The sequence below is a fragment of the Pelophylax lessonae genome, assembly GCF_965119305.1.
Source record: "Pelophylax lessonae genome assembly, chromosome: 6".
Classification (NCBI taxonomy): Eukaryota; Metazoa; Chordata; class Amphibia; order Anura; family Ranidae; genus Pelophylax; species Pelophylax lessonae.
The window spans coordinates 331610736-331616012 of record NC_138773.1 but is presented as its reverse complement, the minus strand read 5'-3'; positions in this window follow the sequence as shown (position 1 = coordinate 331616012).

Below are 5277 nucleotides of genomic sequence, written 5' to 3'. Positions count from 1 at the left end.
AGGACAACACCTAGGACCTTGGCATACAGGGATGGGCTGATAGTTGTGCCATCAATATTGACAGAGAGATCGGGGGAAGGGGCACGTGGTGGAGGAAATATTATAAGCTCGGTTTTGGATGGATTGAGTTTGAGGAAGTGGTGAGACATCCAGACCGATATATCTGATAGTAAATTAGTGATAGGTGAGGAGACTGAGGGAGAGAGCTGAGGGGTGGAGAGATAGATTTGGGTATTGGCAGCGTAGAGATGGTATTGGAAGCCATGGGAGGCGATCAGCTGACCCAGAGAGGAGGTGTAGATTGAAAATAGAAGAGGTCCAAGAACAGAACCTTGGGGGACCCCAACAGAAAAAGGAAGAGGAGAGGAGGAAGTAGAATTGTAAGTAATGATAAAGGTGCGGTTGGATAAGTAGAAAGATAATCAGTGAAGAGTACGGTCCTGGAGACCAAAGGCGTGGAATTTTTTGAGGAGGAGGGGATGGTCAACCGTATAAAAGGCAGCAGAAAGGTCCAGGAGGAGGAGTACAGAATGGTGTCCATTGGTTTTGGTCATTAGTAGATCTTTTGTAAGTTTTAGGAGTGCGGTTTCTGTGGAGTGTTTGAGGCCGAAATCCAGACTGAAGGGAATCGGGAAGGATATTCTCAGCAAGGTGGTCGGTTGTAGACCAGACGTTCTAGGAGTTTTGGATAAAAAGGGGAGTAAGGAAATGGGGCGTAGGTTAAGATTAGTGGATCCAGTGAGGACTTTTTAAGTATTTTCACATTCAGGGATATTGTGGAACTGGAACAGAAATACTTTGTGGGGATCTCCTACATCAAAAAGGGTGAACATAAGGAAAAAAGAGAATGTGTTCCCTCTGGAAACTCCTCCTCTGATCACATATCTGATTTCTCTATCGTCCATTGACAGATGCAGCAACGCTTCTTTACCATTGGGTTATACGCCATCTACAGGAGTAGACTAGGCAGCGAAAAAAATTAATTGGCACGCCTATAAGGGGCTGTCCTTCTCAGCATAACCCCCCCACACACACACTACTCTCAAATCAGTTTCTTGCTGCCTAGTGAAGTAGGACCTAGGTTTCCTGCTGGGACTCCGTTCTCAGTTTTTATTCTTTTAAGAGACTTGTTTTTTTTAAGGGGTCAAACTTTGTGGGTAAGCTCCTGTTGTTACTGGTTGAGCTTTTTTCTTAACCAGTTGGCTACGTTTTTAGCCTTGGAAATACGTTCTCAAATACGAGCAATCAAAAAGAAACCTCTGTTTGTGGGGAAAAAAGGAAGTAAATTTCATTTGGGTACAGCATTGCATGACCGCGCAATTGTCAGTTAAAGTCACGCAGTGCCGAATTGCAAAATATGGCCCTGGTCATTAAGGGGAAAGATCCTTCCAGTCCAGAAGTGGTTAAAGGGTGCCTTGACTGATAAAAGTTGGAGGCACTCAGGAGTGGAGGATATACAGTGCCTTGCAAAAGTATTCGGACCCCCTTGAACTTTTCGACCTTTTGCCACATTTCAGGCTTCAAACATAAAGATATAAAACTGTAATTTTTTGTGAAGAATCAACAAGTGGGACACAATCATGAAGTGGAAAGAAATTTATTGGATGTTTCAAACTTTAACAAATAAAAAACTGAAAAATTGGGCGTGCAAAATTATTCAGCCCCCTTAAGTTAATACTTTGTAGCGCCACCTTTTGCTGCGATTACAGCTGTAAGTCGCTTGGGGTATGTCTCTATCAGTTTTGCACATCGAGAGACTGAAATTTTTGCCCATTCCTCCTTGCAAAACAGCTCGAGCTCAGTGAGGTTGGATGGAGAGCGTTTGTGAACAGAAGTTTTCAGTTCTTTCCACAGATTCTCGATTGGATTCAGGTCTGGACTTTGACTTGGCCATTCTAACACCTGGATATGTTTATTTGTGAACCATTCCATTGTAGATTTTGCTTTATGCTTTGGATCATTGTCTTGTTGGAAGACAAATCTCCGTCCCAGTCTCAGGTCTTTTGCAGACTCCATCAGGTTTTCTTCCAGAATGGTCCTGTATTTGGCTCCATCCATCTTCCCATCAATTTTAACCATCTTCCCTGTCCCTGCTGAAGAGAAACAGGCCCAGACCATGATGCTGCCACCACCATGTTTCACAGTGGGTATTGTGTGTTCAGGGGGATGAGCTGTGTTGCTTTTACACCAAACATAACGTTTTGCATTGTTGCCAAAAAGTTTGATTTTGGTTTCATCTGAGCAGAGCACCTTCTTCCGAATATTATAAAAATAAGCTGCGCTAAGCAATGAATAATATTTAATCACAAATATTAAATCAAATAGAGAAATATGTGAAATATTGACAAAGTAGATAAATTTGTTGCACAACAAACAGTCGTGAAACATACACCCAAAAAAAGTCCATTAAAGGTGATGATTAATAATCTAAATCACAAAAAACGAATAACGGTGATAAAAAGTCAGTGTGAAGTCCTTGTGTGAACATAAAATGATGAGCCACTCCTATTGCTGGAAATGGCCACTGGATGTACAAACTTTTTACCAGAATAAAGAAAATCAAGTGCCCAGATCAGGAGTACGTATTCTCCGAATCCAACCAGGACCGACTTCTGGATGAATACTCCTCAGATGTCCGGGAAGACTCGGCAATCAAGAACCGAGTGCATGTAAAAAATAACAGATCCCATAGCATAATACTGCATATATTGCTAATAGAACCAATATGTGTTTACACCTGAAGTGCAATCCGCTGAGAAATTAAAGTGCTGCCAAGATAGTAACCTCCACCAACAACACAGGCTGCTTACCAGACATGCAATAAATTATAACCAAAGGGATGTTGTATAGGAGCAATGACCATCACCCATAAGCCAGATCTGCTTACCAGAAACAGGCAAATATATGTAGATATCAAGTATCCCTAAGGATAGCCAGGAAAGGAGCAACCTCCTGAACAGGGGAGGGCTGGCAGCCTTAGGCCTGGGGGGCAAGTCCAGTCAAGTGGCCAATTGAACCATGGAATCAGCTCACCATCCATGCCCACCTGGTTTTGGACTGACAGCTGTATACAGTGTCTGGCCTCTACATTAATCCAGCCCTGAGTGCGGCCTTTATACTAGTTTTTACCACTTTTCAGAGTGGCCCGGGGGGCAATTGCCACCCTGCCCCCCTTGCCAGTCCTCCCCTGCTCCTGAATCACACCAAACAGCAGTCAGAAGGAGACCACCACCGACACCACAGCTGCTTACCAGATATGTATAATAAAGAGCCAAATGCCAGTCATCAGGATGTAATTTGCAATGGGTTCCAATGCCAGAATATCTCCAACAGAAATCCCCGTCCAGTCACTGAGTTATATAGAAAAAAAAAGTGCCCCATAGTGTAAAACCATAGACGTTTATTAAGCCAAAAAGAAAGCAACTTACAAAGATCGAGAAGTGTAGAGCGTGAGATTTGAATGAGCCGCCGGCCAGTCGGCTCTTCCGCCCGTCCTCAAACTCGTAGTGGTGACGTCAGCACGCCGCGACCGACGTACGTTTCGTCAAATGTGACATTTTCAAGGTACGGGCGGCGTGCTGACGACACCGCTTAAATACAGTACTAATAGAGTTCCGCCCCATGTGACTTTCGGGATCGGAGTAATAGCCATCTTTGAAGAGGTAAATTTTGGAATTTTGCCCATACATTGTAGCTATTAAACAAACACAATCTAGATAATGATCATGCTGCAAAATCGTGAATTGAATCAGAGCCCAAAAAAGAACGTTTAACATAATGATTATGAATGTATTGCACATCCAATAGATCGCAATGATATATCAACTGGACAAAGCCAGATACTACCAAGTAAAGCTCCACTGCATCACCATCAGCTGGCTAACAAGAATAGACCCACTTGGTGTCAAATTGGATGTATTAAATTGTGATTACCATGAGTCACATAAGGCATTAACCCCAACAATATCATTTATAATGCAAATATATTTAAATATAAATAAAAAATACATAACCATAACTATGCTTCCATTAACTAAAGTCAATGCTGCATATACCTAAAAATCTTAGATAATAAATTTATAAAATTGTATGAAATACATTATATAAAGATTTAAAAAATTAAAAGTTAAAAAGGGGACAGCATCACCAGATAAAAAGGGGGAGGCAGGATTGGACGAGACCCTCACACATTATCAATAAATGCGTTGACGTCAATGTCCACATTGAGCCCAAACGGCGTATAAGTTTTAACCCTATGGATCCATGCCATCTCATTATAAATGTTATTGTTAGGGTTAACACCTTATGTGTCCTTTTTTTTATGTTTGAAGCCTGAAATGTGGCAAAAGGTCGCAAATTTCAAGGGGGCCGAATACTTTCGCAAGGCACTGTAGCAATGCACTAAGCAAAGAATAATTAACAGTACAACAGTTCCCTCTAGTGGACAAAGAAAAAAGGGCAGATTCTTCCCAGAGAGAATCAGCCACATGAGCTTAAAAGTGCAAAATTTAGGAGGGAAAATTAGGGAAACAAGGAACTATATCTGGATATATCAGCGAACAATGTACAATACTATCACTGAACAATCTGGGGACCCCGGAATCAAAAACAGGAGCAGAGAGATAACGGGGGAAGATACATTCCCATATGTATTGCCATAAAGAAAAAAGTTGTAAAAGTGGTTATTTGCAATCAGGAACGGCTCTTAGTATTCCTCGCCAAGCGCCAAAGGGGTGACACGGGTCACCATTCCCCTCACCGGTGGGTAGGAGTGAGTGCCTGGGTGCCTTGCGGGAGTCCTGGGAACAAGACAGTTTGAACATCATCTCTTCCTGGAACCTCAGGCATGAGAATACTTGGTGATGTCCTTGAGAAAGGCACCAGTTGAATACAGCCGAAACCCGTCGGAATCCAGATGTTTTTGTCGCATCCAGAGTCTCTCCTAGCATGGGTGACAGAATATTAACATCGGGAATCGCCATTCTTCACTGTCACACTTTCTTCCTCTCTATGTGCTTTCACCATTGTGGGCCTTTAGCCCTATGTATATATGATGTTATGATTTGCAACTTGATTAATCATGTCCTCTTTGGAAACCCAAAATAAAGTATGTTTTACTTAAAACCTTCATAAACTCAATTTTTTTGCCTATAAAGTCCCATTTTGTTTGGGTTGAGAACCCAGAGAAACCTTTGGTAAATATTCATAAGGGATGATGGCAACCTGTGATATTTAGGCTACCTAGAGAATCGCATCTTCTCAAACATGGGTGGTTTT